The sequence below is a fragment of the Thunnus albacares genome, chromosome 16 (genome assembly GCF_914725855.1).
Source record: "Thunnus albacares chromosome 16, fThuAlb1.1, whole genome shotgun sequence".
NCBI classification, from domain to species: domain Eukaryota; kingdom Metazoa; phylum Chordata; class Actinopteri; order Scombriformes; family Scombridae; genus Thunnus; species Thunnus albacares.
This window is the reverse complement of record NC_058121.1, coordinates 3,623,755-3,643,770: the sequence shown is the minus strand read 5'-3', so window position 1 is coordinate 3,643,770 and position 20,016 is coordinate 3,623,755. Positions and strand designations below refer to the sequence as shown.

Below are 20,016 nucleotides of genomic sequence, written 5' to 3'. Positions count from 1 at the left end.
TTATGGATATGATTAAGTCAACTCCCTGGAGCACATTTCATCTCATAAAACTGTATCTGATATGATTAAGAACTCAAACATGTAAATATTGGTGAAATAACTCTTAGGCATTAGATACTGGATCATGTGTATATTCTGGCATCTTTATGTGATCATAAAAGAAAACATTTTGACTCAACTAACATTACAGCAATCCAGAAAAACAACTTTCTGTCATGATTTACGCGACCTATAAAGAAAACAATTTAATGTTTCCCCTAAGTTGTGTTTAAGTTTTATTCCATGAAAAAATGTGTTTCAGTTTAACAGAACACCTCTTCAGCAACACCCAAGATCTGATTTATTGTCAGTCTCCATCTTCTCGTTATTCGTGCCAACAAGTAACTTGTGATAGTGAGTAGATTTTAAATATGAAACACGTGCAGTGTTGTTTAATGCCTTTATAGAACAGAAAAATTATGCAGTGCTACATAGTTGCCAAACTAATCTTCAATGATCAGTATTTATTTGAAAGTCATACAGTATGACATTATCATATTATATTTATACAAGACATTTTCAAATTTAAGATAAATTGTGTTTATACTGAATACTATACTATACTACTACTATACTATATACTACTATACTCCACTGATGGATCAAACATGATATAGATGTAACCTCTAAACACATTGTTGAAGCTTTTACATTCCCTAAATTTGCTGTTCTAAATAGGTGATGAGTCTTTGTTATAAAAAGGGAAATATGCATTTTATATTTTTTGCAGCTGCAGCAACAGCTGACAGGGTCAGTTCACCTAAATCAAATTTAATAAACATATTTCGACACATACCTCTTATGGTATTGAGCCATGCAGATAGTTTTGGTTTTATTTGCTGATGTTTTGAGATTGCTGTCACTGACACGTCAGCCCTGATACAATGGAGGAGAAGGGAATTTCCAATTCTGAATTTGAAGCTTTAAGAAATACAGCAGCAATGTGCCTTTCCAGAAAGGTCTGACCTCAATGGCAGTTTTCATCTGGACAATTTCTTTCCAAGAGGTCTTTGGATTATCCTGAGTAACCATGACATTGTTACTGGAAATAGATATTGCTGTTTTTCAAATGCCATCATCAAAATCTGAGCACAAATCAAGTTCCGACAGCGAACAGGTATATCTCAAAACCTTTAATTCTGCAAAACCCCAAATTAATGTTAATGTTTTTTGCAGTGTTCCAGGGATATAAGAACCATGTTGATTTTGTCACTCTTGTTGTTATACTTAAGCAATATTACACTCGAGGGTGTGCTTTACCATCACTGTAGGCACGACAGTGATGCAGTCAGGAACGAGGCGCTTGCGCCGAGTTATGTAAGCATAACTGAAGTGCCAACAATAAAGGTAAAGCACACCCTCGAGTGTAATATTGTGATTATACAACATTTACCAAGAAAATAAAAGATATTAACAAAATGTATTTATGTTGTGAGGCAGTTCCCTTTAAAAAATAAAAAACTTCTTGCTTGCGTCATCTCCGTTTCCATGGAAATACATGGGGTATGACTAATACCTGGAAAACAATCACTCACATCAGTAGACTACTATGTAATGAAACTTAGTTTACTACTCCAGCAAGTAGGCCAACCCTTAGTAATGACCTAGCAACAGAGACGATTTCTAGTCCCTCTTGAGTAAGCTAGCCAACTTGAGTTAATGCTTTCTGGAGATCGCGGCATTTCCCAAACTGAATAAATACCTCACATATAAACACAAAACTGCTTTGCTAGCTCAATCTCGTTAACCGCTGAAAAAAATTATTTTTCCATGGATAGATTTAGCTACTACGTCCGCAAACTTCACAGACATTTTTAAGCTAGTAGCGCCGTGTCATGGACTCACCGGCACAGCTGATGGAGGATGCCGGAGTGGAGGCTGAGATATACTCTCAACTGAAGGGAAAATGGCTAAGTTTTGCTGGATATGGGGGTGCCAGGTAACCATAAATAGTGGAGAAAGGTTCAGTTTTTCAGTGTGTGTGAGGGTGCACGTGTGTAACTCGCCCCACTGTCTCAGAGTTCAATCCACTCGGCAAAGGGTCTGTTTTGTTTTCCCCACAACCCCTCATCAGTTCAGTTCAATCCAGTTTCAAAAACATAAAAGACAACTCAAAACTCTGCCCCGGGCTTTCACTGCAACCCCCCCCACAAAACAAAAAAAACCAAAGATGCTAGCAAAGCAACACGGTACATAGAATAAAGCCAGCAGAAATGTCAGATAGGTCGGACCACCATGTTTAACTGTATTACTTCAAACGTTACAGTTACGGCTGAAAATGACAACAGAAAAAAAACAAGTTTGCAAAGTTCACATATCTCCGCAACTCAAATCAACCACCAGTCGTCTAACCAGAAGTGACTGTTGTTCTTAGCCTGACGTCACGGTCTGTCGTTCTAACAAATGGCGGAGTAATATTTTTAGTGATGAGGCTTTTTTCATTTGAGCACAGCTAGGTGTGCTGTCATGCTGATTTGAGCATGTTCTAAATGTCTAGTTGACCAATCAGATTGCTTGGTTGGAACTACGTGTTGTATAATGTGCCCTTTATCGGGGACAATCTAGTTCTAATTCTGGAATTACAGTTCCCATAATGCTTTGGGGGTAAAGGCAGAAGGTAACGTGCAAAGGAGTCATTGTGAGTTAGCAATGGGCAACATATTTAGCTAATATTTGTTTACATGCTGGCAGACTGTCACCATGAAGTCCTGAGCTGAGTGAACTACTAGCAATTGCTGTTTGAAACTTGAACATGGATGTACAGACATCACTGGATTACTGTGACACTGAAGAAAACTCCTATAACAGAAAACATGATAATTAGAAGGCAAGAGCTGCAGTTAAAAGGAATGTCTTTGAAATTCAAAGCGGATGTACGGACATTCATCCATGATTTGGACATCAGATATTTATAGCGCCAAAAAGTGTAAGTCATGCTTAATCTAACAAGACTGTATCATGTGTGTGTTCAGACTTAACTGAGTTATGACTTGGGTGCAAAGGGTTCAACTTAAAATTCATCAACAGAAAAAGCAAGAAAACTATTGTCACAAGAACACGTGATTAATAGCAGCTGAAAGACACGATCAAGAAGAAGCGAAATGTAGTGGAAAGTTTGGATTCTCCCACTGGGATCTATGATTTCTTCATAGCCTCTGAGCATTTTTTAGTATAAACGTAGTACTTGTCTTACTAATTGACTCAACCACTTGGCAAAATGTGCATCAATAAGCAAAAAAAAGCCAACATTTAACATCTGATTTCAGATTTCACATCGGCATCTGAAACATGTCAGAACAATCGAGCCCTACTCCTGCAAGCCTACTGTATGTAAAATATGAGCATGAGTACTGTATGTGAAGTACAGTGGGAGGAAATACAGTGCATGAGGATTTTTCTGCACATTCCACAGGGATAAATGAATTCATGCAGTGCAGAAGGCTTTAGACAGAGGTCACAGTGAAGCTCCTCATCCCATAATGAAGGCTTCCATTTTCCCGAGACAACATACAGTAGGATGTATTGTACATGTGGCAGACAAAGCATGTCTCTGTACGACACCTGTCACTGTATTTGACTTGCATGTTCTTGTCTCCGGTGACAGCAGCATCGTTAACAGGCTGACACGTTTTATTTTTACAAGCTCATACTATACTAGGTTGAGTAATATGGTGATATATAATGTGAGATGATAGAAATCTGTCTAGTGTAAGATTTTTATATGTGGCTAACAGAATGAGAGTGCTTGGTGTTTGTGTTTAAATGAGACAAAGGGTGTACCTGCTCAGCAGGGAGGAGCCGTTCAGCTGGGGGGATTGGGTTTCTCTTGCCCTGTCTGCTGTGTATCTCTTATTTCCCCTGCGAGCCACAGAGAGAAAGTGAAAAAGGCACGCCCCTGTTCTAACACAGTTAACATGTCCTGCTGCTGAAAAATAAAACCCTCTCTGCCAAACTGTTTTTGTTCACGTCCATGTATATATCATGTCTGTCACTCCCTGGTCCCCCCCTACCCTTGGGTAGCAGGCTTGGTGAGGCTATTTATCTTTTACAAACCAGTTCATGACTCAATCATTAATCACTCTCTATGTATTTGACTGTATGTGACTCTGAATGTCCACTTAGCTGTAAGTACCTTTCTTAACAGAGGTTGTAGAGATTAAAAAAAATAAAAATAAATAAAATATTAAGAAAAGAAAATAATTACATCTACATTACAATGATCACCCTGATTATGATCTCTTGTTGCAGGGCAAACATAATACAGATATGAACAGACTAATGGACATAACATGCAACATACAAACAAGTTTGCCATTTTTGGAGCCTTTCCAGTCTGGCAAAAAATGCAAATATTGTCCTGTAGGTATCACTAGAAAAACGTTCATGGAGGGTCAAAAATGGAAAGAGTTTATCCTAAGAGGAGTATGAATGTGCTCAGCAGGTTTGATGTCAGTCTGACCATAAAATGTTGACATTTCTTGTGTATGAGTGAAACTATAGTGTTGCATTGGGGAATGGCCTAATAATTGTCCTAGACAATGGGCAGGTGAAATAGGATCTATCCTCTGGAGACCATGAAATGAATATCCATAGGTAATGTCAAGATAACCAGTCCTTATTATCATGGGTGAAGGGAAATTGTGAACTGATTGTGGCACTAAGAAAGGTAAGGGGGTTTTATAACTTTAGGAATCATCATCATCATCATCATCATCTTGGGGACCATGAATATCCGCACCAAATTTCATTAATATTTGGCCAGCAGACCAAACAACATCCTCAACTGACTCTCATGTCTGTATGGTTAAATATGAAGCTACAGCCAACAGGTGGCTAACTTTGCTTACCGATTTAATTAATTTTTTTAAATGTACAGAACAAACAAACAAAAAAATCAAACAAGAGATAACATGTTAATTTGTGAGCTTTAGATGTGCTAGTAGCCAGATTTTGTTACCTTTGGATAGAGCCAAGCTATGTGTTTCCTGTATTCAGTCTTTATGCTAAGCTAAGGTAGCCTGCTACCAGCGGTAGCTTCATACCTAGTGTACAGACATGAAAGTGAGGAAGCAAATGAGTATATTTCCCAAAATATTGAGCTATTTCTTTTAAGAGTGACTGCACACAGTCTAATCATTTTGCTTGCACTGCCAACTAGTGACAACAACATGCTTTTTTTGCAACCTGTACAGAAGTGTGGCACTTAAGTACAACACTACATCACAGCTGGGTGTGATCGCAATACAAACAGACCACACTCGACCACATCCAGCTGTGATGTTGGGTGAGGTCAGAGGTTCAAGAGACTTTGATAACTTTCAGCCCATAGAGGGCAAAGCAGCTGTACTCCTACCAAAATCTAGTGTGGATTCCTCTTTAAATGCAACACACTGTAGTTAGGGTACAGTGGCAGGGATGTGCCGATCCAAAAAGCGAATGTGATAAAATTGCTGCTTCTCTGGAGAGTCACTGCTGTGAAATTAGACACCATCGTATCTTGTGATGTGCAAGATTACATGACACACAATAGGTGTAATTGTTTTTGGTGCACAACATAAGCTGTAGGTATGGGTAGCCATTTAAAATTACTTACAATGTGGCAAAACTTGCTATGACTGACATAACAACAAGATCACCTGAGAAGGAATGTACAGTACAATCCCAGAGCATCATTGCCTCATTGGAATGGAACATTCAAATCAAAACCAGACATGAAGAAGACTGCTGGACTGCATCTGTTTAGAGTCAATTTTTTTGCAGAACTTTGCAGAAGCGACAAATGAAAAAACCACAGTACAACAAGGAGAAGCCTTTGAGAGAGAGAGAGAGTTCCAAATGGTCCAGTCAGAATCATATGCCTCCAGACGTATCAGTTCCTCTTATCGATGCCCAGGCATGTCATATTGACAACAAAAAAAAGTGGAACTCAAGTGCGAGGGCAGCACAGCCTCCAGACTGTCTACAGTGCACACACACTAGAGTTATCTTCGGCTATCTTGTAATTCATCTTCAAAAAATGCAGCCGTTGCAAGCATTTTTTGATTTAATGAGTAAATAATTACCATTGCAAGACAATGTTATTACTCAGAGACTAAAGTTAGCGGAGTGGAGCTGTAATCAGCAGTAACCAACCAGACCGGCTGACCAACACACACTGCAGCATTGAACAACTTAAACCAACTCTGAGGGGAGAAAAAGAAGAGAGAATAGAAAATAAGAAGAAAACAACTCAGTGCTCAGTCTGTTTCACCTCAAAAACCCTGAACCTGCTCAGCATCTTGGACAACAATCACTTTCCCCAGAGCCAACGATGCATCAGAGAGGCTGCTCTCCTCTGCTGGAGACATAATGTTAATAACACAGTGGAGCGCCCCTCCTCCCACATATTTTGTTATTCTCATACAGACCGGAGACTGTAAGATGCTTTCAAATGAATTGATGCAGTTAACGTTTGGTTGCGGACCGTTTATCTACCAGTTATGTTTTCTAGGACTACTTATTGCTCATTTACAGACCATAAGTTGAGTAACATGAACTGTTTTTGACTGGTTTAAACTAGATGTGCTGTGTCATTTGGACCATTTGCAAAGGTTTTATTGTGAATGCTGACAGCACTGCCAGAAGGGCGTTACAGTTTGGGCAGGTGAGAGATGACCTGTGCCTGTACTCAGTCAGATAAGACATGATCTTTCTGATGATATGTGGTGCAAAGCAGCATGACATCAGAAAAATAATGATACACGAATCCTCCACAGAGGGATTCTTCTCTGAGGGTGTGAGGCCACTCAAATTAATTTGTCTCATATGTTTCTTTCTCTCTTCAAAGTTTTATCCGTTTATAATATTTTAGGATTCAATTATCCTCTGCAATGTCTTGGATATATACCAAACAAACAAGAGCCTGGGCCTGAAACAATATTTTATGACACATCCTTTTGTGTGTTTAAAGGCTAATAAACATACTCAACTTGTGTGGACATAAAACCATGCCCTTCCAAGTGTGGCTAATAGGGAAATGGTTAGTTTATATACACCCAATTACTGAAAGGACCGGAGACAACTTGCAACACATCACTGCACCAGTTAATAGCCACTACCACCCATGATAGAGGAAAATCTTTACTTGCACAGCAACACTGTCGCTTTGGCTGTCTGTCTGTCTGTACTCTCCTTCAGCTTCAGCTCCTCCGGTTCTTCTCTCTCTTTATCTCACTTGCCGAGATCCAACCTGTCAAGGTTAAGAACATGCATTTACTGTACAATCTTGCTTTTTTTACAGTATATATCTTCACAAAGAGAGGAGCATTAAATCTAAGCTCAAATTTGGAGAGGACAATGCTCCAGACAGAGCAGCCAGATGTCTGTTAAGCACACAGTTTCCTAAGTCTGTCCTGGATTAGTCTGGTGGAAACAAACCCTCACCCTGCGGGGACTGAAGCCCCAGGTGTTCACACGCACATACACACACACACACATACACACATACACATTTCCTATCCCTCCCACCCTCCCCTCAGGGCACACAGCACCCTAGCCCTGCAAGATTTAGGGAGCGACTGGCAGTATGGATGGAAAAAACACAGATCTGGAATGTGGTGGCAGGCACTCTGGAGAGGTTAAGGATTGGGAGTTAGATTGGGGTCATTGCATTGAGTGGATATGAGACTGTTCACACTTCCAGTGGTTTCCAGAAAATGTCAAGTAGGTTTTAATCTACTGCACTGTTGTAAAGTTCCAAAGGTAAAAAAAACAAACATGAGATTTTAATTCTCTTTCAGCTGCTACTTCTCAAAATGACGGGTGGCGGTTAATCAGTGGTCAGGATCCGATTACATTTTCAGTAACTTCACCCTTTGTTCTGCTTACATATCTATGAACCCTGGGAATATTCACTGAAATAGTTTCTGACATCTTGTTGGCTGGACCGGCCATGGACTAGCCCTATAACCACAATTATCTGTGAGCGAGTGAGTGAGTGAGTGATGAAGTTACACCATTGGTCGGCTGGCTGACTGTTGGAGTTTCCCCATTGGCCGTTGCTCTTTAAAAATGAATTTGAGTGAGATGATGGAAGTGGAGGACAGCAGTTCTTACAACTGCATTTATACCCCTTTTTTCCTACTCAAATGTAGCTTAACCATGTCATGTGATGCTACTTCAGTACACTTTATCAGCATATATTACTGGGACCACTACAAAAATTGAAGATGAACATTTAATATCCAGGAATTCACATTATAGACACTAACACTGACTATCCCTGTAACAAACTGGCCATGATTTCACACATTGACCATACATGGTCTAGCTATATACTAGGTTTTCACCTGGTCTTGTGATTGTATATTACAGCCAAGTCAAACCATCTTTACATGTGGTATTATCATTTGAGCCAGGTAATCTTTAGGTGTCAAATGTGTCCGCTACTACTTTTCTAGGGGTTCACTGCTCTACTCAAGGAGGAAACTGTCAGTACTGCACACTCATTGAATACTGCAAAATTGGTATTAAAATGTTTTAAGTGCTTAAATGTGTCATTGAAAATTTCATGGTATTGGTAAGTATCATATTTGGAGGTCAACTTCAAAGAACCTCAAAATTCACTTGTATCTAGGAAACCAAACCAATTTATTGAAGCTCACATTTAGATCTTATAAGCTGCACAACCCAGTGTTCTTATATTAACATTTGATCAAATTACTAGGTTTAATATGAAAGGAGTCACTTGTAGTGTCAGTTGAAAGTGTGTATTCAACTTGCTTTCTTCAGTCATCAGAAACATCCAAATGAATACTAACGTTGCTCCGTGTCTGTTGGATATGTGAATGGGCTGTTATTGCTAACTAGCTTGCAAGCTTAGCTTTTACAGCTTGCCTGCATATTACATTGCTACATTGCCTGCATATTGAAAAAAAAAAAAAATCAGTACAACTTTAAAATGACTTCCTAGTTATTCTCACAAGTAATAATGGAATATAAAGTGGTAGCAGCTGCTAACGCAATAACATGGTCAAACAGACCCTTGATATTGGATGGATGTTAGCACTTTTTTTTAACGTTAGCGGGTTCGAAAATTAAGTGCGCAGTCAGCTAATGCTAGGTAAGACTCTAAATCCACTGGCTATCTTCTTAAATATCAAAACAATACAGCTAGCACCTTTCTTTTACAGAACGTACAGACACCAGCTTGCAGTACACGTTTACCAGAGATGCCAACATTTTAATTTTGTTGTTTGGCAGATACTGACCAAATGAAATGAAGCTGATAAAATATAAAACTGAGTAGGCTGCTTGCAACATTCTGTTCTTATTGTTATGGGGGACAAATGTGTGATGTGTTTTAAGGTGGTCAGTAATAGAGAGTTCTGTGTGAAACCCTGCATTCTGGATAGACGGTTGAGTAATCAATTATGCCACATTTACAACAGTGTAACAACATTGTGTCTCAAGAAAGTGTATATGTCTGCTGTTTAGAGGCCAGAAGATATTTACTGACATAAACATTACTAGTGTGAACTGGCAAGACAATGAGAATGAGAACAAATATCTATGTGCCAACCAAGATGGATGTTAACACCAAACATAAACATAATCCACTTTAATTTGCATTTGAGGCACACACACAGTATTAGTACCAGGTGTAAAGGGCGCCTTTGTTTATTTCTAATTGCATCTCCACTGCTACAACAGTGTATGATGCGGGCTAGGCAGCACCCTGTTTACTGCTGGTAATCACTTCCTCACTTCCCACAAACCCCTGCTGGTCTCTCAGGGATACGCATGGCATATTAGGAATGATGAAGCCGTGGCAGATGGGCACGCTCCCTCTCCATGCCCACTTGCCTTATTTGTGTCACAGGCTGGTGAAGCAAAGCATCATTATCAGCTAAGTGGCTTCTTCTCCCAGAGTGTGCAGCCTGGTCTCCGCTCTGAGAGGGAGATAAAGAGAGATTGAAGGAAAACATGGGCAGAGTGAGAGATGGAAAGAGAAGGAAGCAAGAGAGCATGTTGTCTGCCTGTGGTTCAGGTAATCAGTTGGAGTGCAGCCTGTGCCCCGCTGTCTGCACACTGCTGAGCCTCGGGGGGCTGTTGTCTTTAGGCTGTCATGCCTCACAGAGCTCCTATCCATTTAACGTGGCACTGAATTAAAGGCCTGTGATTTATTTGAAGAGGCCCATCTTACGGCTTCACACTGAGATGCTCAAGGTAGCCATTAATTTCCAAGAATCAATTATGTGAAATGGCTAATTAATAAATGTCTGAATTAATCAAAGGCAGAATGCGTCATCAGAGTCCACACAGAGTCACACATGACCGTTATAATGGGCTTGGTTCATCGTCAAGTCCAACTGTGAACGTCTGAGGAAATGGCCACCATTATCGCTGATGACAGCACTGCCCGCACTAATGGCTATGTCGCTTATCAGGACTGCAGGTGTGTAATTGTTCAGGAGGGATTCCACTAACAGTGAAAGGCAAAACCCATTTTGGAACAAAAACCCTGCTGCAGGACAAATAAGATGAGACAATGTGTTGCCGTATTTGCCACATGCTATCAAGAATTGGATGGGCATCTTCCAACAAATAATGTCCAAAGCATAAAACACCAGAGCACACAGCAACCAAGAAAACAACACAGAATACACAGCAACCTTGATAAAAATATGCCATATTCTGAGGGAGGCTGTAGCCAGGCAACAACACAGAGAAACACATGAAATGTTGTAAGGCCTCACAGCAGGGGATTGGAAAACAAGTCCATTATTTATCAAGGTCCATTTCAACCATCTTACATCAACAGCGGGACAACTATACCCTCAACGAGCCTCAAGATGCCATTCATTCTTATTAGAATTGCCAATTCCCATTTTGCACCTAGGGTCGTTATCAGCAGGTATCCTGTCTTAATTTTGTACTGCTGCACTGCAAGAAGCCATATAAAGCTCCAGATTGATGGATCACTGTTTGTAGACAGACTGCCTCATATGGACCCATCAGACAACTGAATGGCAGAAGCTGTCATAGTTTAAAGAGAAAACACACAAGCCCTCTGGCAGACCAGTCAGCCGATATTAGGTTTATACTACTACACAGGATACAAGATACCTTCTATGTATGAAATATGTTTCTGCATAAAAATCATAAAATTTGAGTGTAAGTGCCAGGTTTCTTTTCCTCATAATATTTGTTCTCTGTAGCTTAAGGGCAGCTGCTTAATAGTTGATAACAGTTTTACATGGCCGCAGTGAAAATTCCCCCGCTGAGACAAACTTGTCATACATAAACACGAGACTGTAAGCGACTTGGGTTGGCAGAAGACGTAGCATAAACACATATATGAAACACACATGAAAATGGTTATGAAATTCAGTGCACACATCAGCCTCATGAAAGTATATGAAGTCCCTCCTTTGGGAAGGCAATGTAAATCTGTCTTGGACATGGCTCTCACAGTACACATGGAATAAAAACATACACATTGTATTTAAAAAAAACAAATATATGTGTGTATATATATATATATATTTGTCAAATCAAGTGGTGCATCTACTTTCTTTCTGAGAGCGAGTGTATTGATAGTCTCATGTCTGTATGAAGCAGAGGTCATGGTTAGCCTATATTAGCATAAAGACGAAAGGAAGCTAGCCTTGCTCTCTCCAAAGTTTGTGCAAGTTTGTGTACTTAACGAATAGCTCAACATTTTGAGAAAAAATCCACCTTAAATCCACCACCAAAATGAACTTGACAACACATTGTATCTTGTTTGTTTTGTCGGTAGACAAACAGAAATGTAACAGGACTTAAGAGTCTATAGCCATGCTAGTGGCTCTGTGAGGCTGTACTGTAAATGCTAACCCTAGCATGCTAACATGCTCACAATGACAATGCTATGACGTGGATGTTTAAATGCTATGTTTACCACGTTCACCATCTTAGTTTCTCTGTTAGTGTGATAAAGTCTGCTAATTAGTACTAAAATTAGCACTTAAGGGATTAGCACTAAAACAGCTGAGGCTGATGGGAATGTAATTAGTTTTGCAAGTATTTGGTCATAAATCAAAGTATTGAGACAAATTAGAATTTTGATTGGGCCGGCGGAAAAGTTTAGGGTTCACCAAATTTGTCAGGACATGTTACTAAAACCTCAAAATTGTCAACCTCATGGTGCTAGGAGAAGTCAGGGGGTTACCAAAGTCATAAGAATTAATCCCGGAGTTTCATGCCAAACCATTCAGCAAATGTTTATGGACTGACTTATCGATTGGCTAACTGACCAACCTACAAACTGACACTGCGATCCCTACAGCTATGCCGCTAGCAAGACTAAAAACAACAAACTGTTGTTTTAGGAGGAGTGACATGTTGGTACAATTTATGTGTGAACAAAAGTCGACACCATCGTACCTGCGCAGACACCAGAACCAAAATCTGTACTCACTAGGGCAAAGGCTAGCTGGCTGTGCTTCCCTCCGGCCAGGCTGCGGCTAACGCTCCGCTAGCCTCTCGGCTAAAGTTAGCCCCGGCTCTCCATGTGGATCCAACCAGAGCACCGAGCCCCAGTTTGTTAATCAAGTTAAAGTGGAAAGAAGCAGCGGGTCTGACAGGCAACTTGAGTGAAGTGGAGCCTGCGGAGGAAGCACCGGGACTGTCAGGGAGAAACAGTCTGTCGAGGAGCTGCTAAATTCGGCTACACGGATAGGAAACACTTCGGCTGACAGGATGTACCACTCTGTTTGGGGGGAAAAAAAAAAATCTTTTTGGTTTATAACGGCAGTTGGCAACCAGTGTATTTGGTGCATTACCGCCACCCTCTGCTCTAGAGTGTGGACCAGAGATTAAATCCTACACATTAATCCTGTCTGTCTAATGAACTCAATGAAAACTCTACTGCTCCACCCACTTAGGTGGAGCAGTAGAGTTTTCATTAAAGTTTTAAGGCTTCCTAAATTCTTCCTTCATATATTGTCTTTCTTGATCATACTTGGTACAATCTATGCTTGCATGCATAATAGTCTCTTCAGCCATCTGGAAAAAATATGTGCATATATCAGCATCGGCAGTGAGTTGGAAATATCGGCATATCAGATATCGGCAAATATATCATGCATCCGTAGTACTCACTGGCTGTACCTGGCAACCGGTTCTACAGCTGCAGATGCTGCTGGGCAGAATAAACTTTTCTTTGTCAAATAATAGTTACCACACAAAGCTCAGTCGAAAACTACAAATTCGTTTCACATACAGGTTGAACAAACAGATGTCTGGTACATAAGACAGCTTTAGAGGTTTTGTTTGGTGTACTTTTTCAGGCTAGCTGTTGCCTCCAGTCTTTATGCTAAACTAGACTAAGCACATCCAAATTTGAGTGAGATCAAGAGCTGTTCCAAACATCTTCTATTGAAAAACATGATAAAATGTAATGACATCCTCAAATACAATGTAACTATGTCACACACAGTCTTATACTGGGGGTAAGTTTGGCTCATGAGAAGCAAATATTGATGTACACAAATACAAATGACAACCATCACATATTTGCAGATTAGAATTGGCAAGAGACTGAAGGAGAGAAGTACAAAGGCATGTTGGATTTACTGTAACCACAGCAACAGTTCCCTGCTGTTGAAAATTCATCTCTTTTTAGTCCATTCAACCTTTGTTAGATGTGTGATAACAGATACAGTATATACATAATAGCAGTAAATGTTATGCTTGCCTTTGAATAAAGCCTTTAATTCACTGAAAACATCCCTTCACTGCCTTTATTGTTGAGTTATCCAACTTGTGAATTCACTTAGAGTAAAGAGAATGTGTGCACTTCATTACTCTGTAACTTATAACGTGATGACTGACAACCTTTCCAGCTTCCAAACCAAAACTTGTGCTTGTAACTGGAGCCGACATGGGGAAATCTGGCCAGGAGGACAGTGAAATGCAAAATGAATCCATCAGCCAGGAGAAGTTTCATTGGACCAAAACCCCAAAAATGACCTGAGGGATGGAAGGAATTTTGGCATTTTTTCTCACTTTTGTACAGTGAAGTTCAGCACCTCTCTTTGCTCCTGTTGAATGTGATCTACAGTGTTTCTCTCTTTCACCCCCATTCTGCCTTTGCTGCCTGTGAAAATGTACTCTCACTGATGCACGTCTGTCGGGCAAAAGTTCATTGAAGGCAGTGAAGATGTCAGCCTGAGAGTTACTCATCTGGAATTTAGTGAAATCTTATTTTTCTGATTGCATAAATTACCCACGAATCTAGTCAGTGGGGTGAAATAATTTCCCATTTTCAAGTACATATTAAGGGATTTCAGTTATTTAGAAAATAATAGAGTACTATACCATATTTTAGGATGCTATCACTTCACCTTCACATTCTTTAAACAGGTAACAATAACAATTCATAGTAAAGTGGATTTTCATTATGTTGTTGTTTTTTGACTTTTCACCAAAGAATCTCAGTCTCTGCTTCCCTCCTCTGACTGTGTTTTATTTAACTCTTTAGTCTCTAGTTTGATGGCAGTAAACTGGCACAATCAGTCGAGAACGTCCCTGTGCAGGCAACTGTATGTTATTGTACACTGTTATGTTGTGTCTTGAAATTGCAATAATTAAAGGACAGGTTCACAATTTCTCAAGTCTGTCTTAAAACATCAGTCAGGAGCCCAAATGAACATTGAAACCTGTTTTTCTTGCCATAATCATTCCTCTTGTTCATACTGACCATTAGAGGATATCTTCATAATGCACTTACTATGTAAGTGATGGAGGAAAAACTCCACAGTCCTCCTTCTGTACAAAAATGTATTTAAAAGTTCATCTGAAGCTAATATGAAGCTTCAGCGTCCAAATGAGTCAAATCAAGTAGATATCTTTCAATGTTACAGTCTTTATAGTGTCAAAGTCCCTCTTTTTGTTACTATACTTCCACCGCAGCTCAACAGGGAAACACTGTCTGAGGAAACACAAAGGGAATTTGATGCTAAAAAGACTGTAAATGTGGCAGATATCCACTTGACATGACTAACTCAGACTGAAGCCTCATATAAGCTTCACATTAACTTTTAAATGCATTTTTGCACAAAATGACTGTCTGGACACACTGTGGATTTTGGCCTCCATCGCTTACATTGAAAACACATTTGAAGAGAATCTTTTAATATCCAGTATGAACAGGAGGAATGATTACAGCGAGGTAAACCTCTTTCACTGTTCATATGGACACCTGACTGTTATTTTAGGATACACTTTATTTGACCACAGGACTGTTTGTGCAGTCGCTACAAACACTCATTATGCTAACTATCCAAGTGATTTCTGTTGCTGTTCGCTAGCTATCAACATTTGCCCTCACAACCCCAGTTCTTTGTGTTTTTCCATCAGACCCTTCTTTTTCATTTTTCATCATATAATTTATGTATGTTCAATCAGAACACACCTTAAAGTATTCAAATTGAATGAGATTAATCAAAAACAAAAAATAATTTGTGGCCACATGTAGGGAAGTTACTGGTTTAACTATATTTCCCAGTAGCTCTTGGGTAGTGTGGCTATTTTCAAAAGCATATAATGTTTCTAGTTGAAAGCTACTTTTTCCACTAAGTAGTGAGGTAGTGCGATGAAATGGTATATTGTTACATTTTCTTTTAAACTAGAAAAAAGGTCAGAAATGATTGCACTGCACCTTACAGTCTGTTCTCCACCACAGATTCTGCACCTGCACCTTCCTCTCTTCTGATTCAGACAAGAGAAGGGGTGAAGGTAAGGGGGCTCTAAAAGCCCAGTCAGACACTAAGAGCCCAAAAATAGTCATACATTAGAAAAATTGAGTGCAATTTTTTTTTATTATGCTACTTAAGAGTAGATGGTTCTTCATGTGAAATTGCTTCTATGTATTCAGTTGCTTTTTGGAGTAACTTGGAGTGTGGCTTGCTACTTTCACCAAAGGTTTAGTGTTATTTTACTTTAACTTATTTTATAACTTATTTTAACTAGAAAACTGAAGTTAGAGCATCTTCAGCTGCTGTAATGTGACACATTTCCAAGTGAAACAGAATATTTGTGTTAAATCCTTCAGATTTCATTAGGTCACTTAAAATTGTGCGTGGCTTTGAAAATACAGCACGATAACACATGTCTCTCAATGGCACCTTAATGCAGAGGCTTACCGGGGTTTTAGCCCCGGGCCTCAGGGGCCTCACAAGACATGAGCTTAAAAAAACAAAATAAAACAAAAACAATCCTCACAGTAAACACAATGTAGGACAACACCTAAGCTACCTGTGATGCAGGGGCAGACGTGATGAGGAGTGAATCATCTTGCTTCAACACTCTTTGTAAAAACATGATTTACATCATTACGTTGGTTGAACTTGGCTAGTACCAAGCAGCAGCAAAAGTTTTCATTGTCAAAGTAAAGACATAAAGAACAACAAAAATATCAGATGGACTTGGAGGAGGCCTCTCTCCTCCCTCAGTCATGTTGTTAGATCAGGACAAGAGAGAAATGAACAAATTAGAGCACATCGATGGTCTTTTGAAAATGTAATGAAAAAACACACACCTCCTATGATACTGCTGTGCTAGCTTAGACCCACGATCAAGTCCAGTTTTATATGATGGAAGGGGTTAGTCATTGGATTGGATATTGGATAAATGTTTTATCTAATCAATTTTATTTTTATATGTTTTACACAGAGAAAAGAGGGATTTTTTTATATTATATATTTGCACGTAAGAGAGACCTGAACAATGAACAAAGGTACACAGGAGTAGAGCTTGTACAGCAATTAAGGGCCAGTTTTTTTTATTTTATTGGCAGGCCAATGTTTTACAGGCAAGGTGGAAACACAGCTCGATATGTTTTGTTTGTTTATTTCTTTTAATTCATTCAAGAATTAAAATGATTTATAAAACAATTTTAGGGTTGAATCTGAATCTGATCGATCTGTAATTGATAGCTTACCTTCACACAATGAGCAGTGGTCTGCCTCATTCCTGGTTGTTACTGACACTGTTCTGGTCAGACAGGCCAAATTATGTTATGTCAGAATCAGAGTCAGGATCAGCTTCATTGGCCAAGTATGTTTATGCATACAAGGAATTTGACTTGAAGAGTGAAGAGTCAAGTAAAAGATTGGATGTAATCTAAAAAAGGGAAAACTTCAGCTTTCATTACAGGGCTGTATATTTTTGTTGGGGGGCTTGATTTGGCCCATAAGCCGCTATTTGCCTACCACTGTTGTAAAGTGTATTTCTAATTACACTGTCTTTATCTTTGTGCATCCACCACCGTGTCAAAAACACTTTAAAGGCTGTAGATGCTCCTTTTTTACAGCATTGTTATACTTATGATGATAAGCCATGCTGTTCTTACATAACAACAGGGAAACAGAGAGTCCCTCACCAGCAGAGGTATAAGTGGCTTAACCTCGGGAGTTGAGTTGTGAGTTGAGAGGTTAAGTGGTTGAAATTGGAGCTCGGCAGATAATCTTCTGAAAACTTGTTCCTGAGGACGGAAAAGTAAGGCAGAGTACTCTTCACCGTGATCTAAGATCAGAGGGCCTTGATGCTTTGTCTGCTGGAACGCCACCATGAGGCATTCAAAACAGCCACAGATGTGGAAAACATGACTGAAAAAAAAAATCCATCAAATCAAATGATTTCTACAGAGTTCAAATATATCCGGATAAGAGACTGTAGCTGGAGGCAGAGTCTGATTTAAGAATATTGTTGCCATTCCATCATTTTTAATGGTTCCTTCATGTCCTTGAGAAAGAGATGCAACTGACAGTGAAAACAAGATAAAATAAACCACTTCTGTTATGAGAAAATGAAAATGATGGGGGATCATTTCACAAAGTGAGACTCTTCCACACAAGTGTCAGCAAACAATAGCACCACGCTGTCACCAGGGAATTCCAACTCATCTGAAATTCCTCCTTAAATGCCTCCATTAGGCCCCGAGGTATCAAGAGCTGTAATCTAGGCTTTATTGCAATTCCTTTATGGTGAGAGGTCAACCGGCAGAGGTCAACAATCCTGCCAGAATCTGGCTGCGAGCGTCACTTTCAAAGGCAGAGGCCAAGACAAGACGTGCACTTGAGAGTGACAGCAGTGACACGCCCCGAGCATTCACCCGCCAAGTTCATTAGCTTAATATCTGTGGACATCTGTTTAATGGGCAGGCTGTTACTACATCTTACCTAATCAGAGTGTTCCTCTGGGAAATCATCCTGAGGAGTTAGAGACGCCATCAAACAGCAGCATCCCTGCCATTCACAGAGCCGCTCTATCATCACTGTAATTAGGATCTCTGTGAAAAGGAGCCACTTCCTGACAGCTTTCTTATTATTTTATGTGAGGGAGGAAGAGACACAGCTAATATAATGTCCTTATTAATTTCATGTGGGGCTTTTAGTTGATGCTCTTAGCCACAAGACCCTAAGACAAGTGAGCAGGCTAGACTTATATTCAAAGTGTTTGAGTCTTAAGTGTTAAAATCAAAGGGCAAAGAAAGCTCCTACGTAACCAGACCCTTTAGGATCTCACAGACTTTGACATAGAATGTTGTTGCAAGTATTGCAGTTACTGGTTTAAATTAAGTTAAAGGATACAGTAGGTTCAACATTTTTCAAGTGTGTATTAAAACGTGATGGAGGTCAAAATCCACAGTGTGTCCACACAGTCATTTTGTGCAAAAATGCATTTAAAGGTTTATCTGAAGCTTATATGAGGCTTCAACAGTCTGAGTTAGTCATGTCAAGTGCATATCTGCCACATTTACAGTATTTTTAGCATCAAATTCCCTCTTTGTGTTTCCTTGGACAGTGTTTCCCTGTTGAGCTGCGGTGGAAGTATAGTAACAAAAAGAGGGACTTTGACACCATAAAGACTGTAACACTGAAAGATATCTACTTGATTTGACTCATTTAGATGCTGAAGCTTCATATTAGCTTCAGATAAATGTTTAAATACATTTTTGTACAGAAGGAGGACTGTGGATTTTGTCCCCCATCACTTACATTGTAAGTGCATTATGAAGGGATCTTCTAATGGTCAGTATGAACAGGAGGAATGATTACAGCAATGTTCATTTGGGCTCCTGACAGACTTGAAAAATTGCGACACTGTCCTTTAATTATTGCAATTTCAAGACAATGTACAATAACATACAATTGCCTGCACGTGGTCGTTCTCGACTGATTGTGCCAGTTTACTGCCATCAAACTAGAGACCAGAGTTGAATAAAACACAGTCAGAGGAGGGAAGCAGAGACTGTCTGAGATTCTTTGGTGAAAAGTAAAAAAAAAAAAGAATCATAATGAAAATCCACTTCATGACAATTCCAGGTGCCTTCAAGTCTCCACAGACAGACTTCAAGTGTTAAATCCATTAGCAGTCCATGTAGTACTGGACAAAAAACACAAAAATATGCAGCTAGACCTTTGCATCCAGCGTGTCCTCAGGTCTGTTTTGGCTGTTGGCAGTGAAACAGCACAGTCCAATGAGTAAAACATGCCAATGTTTAAGAATTTGGCATGTGAATCATACACTGCAGGGCTTGCATTACATTGCATTCCTCCTTCTCAAACCCTAATCGTTAAAACAAAACTGCAATTCACATAATTATGTCATTTTCTCTATGTCTTTATAGGACACATATCAGTTTTTAAAACATGAGAATGATTGAATTGAATGTGAATTGGCTGCACCTCATGCTGTCATGTTAAACCCGGAGTACTCCAACTCCAGAGAGGCTTTAACAAGCCTCGCACAGATTATAAATTCAACAGAGCTGGTCAGGGCTGCCATCCAAGGAAAACTCTTTCAGCACACATGACGTGACAACTGATCTCCTCAAGCTCATATGAACACATTGTACAGATCTCATGTTAAGACAGATGAAGAACCACTGAATCCAGGGAGTCAAATCATGATCCGCTGGCACGTTAAAGTCAATTAAGACAAAAATTCTTA

The 20,016-nt window shown here is 39.6% G+C and overlaps 1 protein-coding gene across 2 annotated transcripts in view; it reads right to left on the bottom strand.

The window, feature by feature from the left end:
- Positions 1-12,517, bottom strand: part of lama4 (laminin, alpha 4) — a 187,144-nt gene extending 174,627 nt beyond the window's left edge. The window contains exons 1-2 of one of the 2 annotated variants that reach the window (XM_044377223.1): positions 12,479-12,517; positions 7,163-7,267 (exon numbers count right to left, since the gene is read on the bottom strand). The gene's annotated coding sequence lies outside the window, so the exon portion shown is untranslated. Of the gene's footprint in view, positions 1-3,819; positions 3,898-7,162; positions 7,268-12,478 lie in introns of those variants that run through there. The other variant, XM_044377224.1, reaches the window with a different exon arrangement.
- Positions 12,518-20,016: the final 7,499 nt, after the last annotated feature.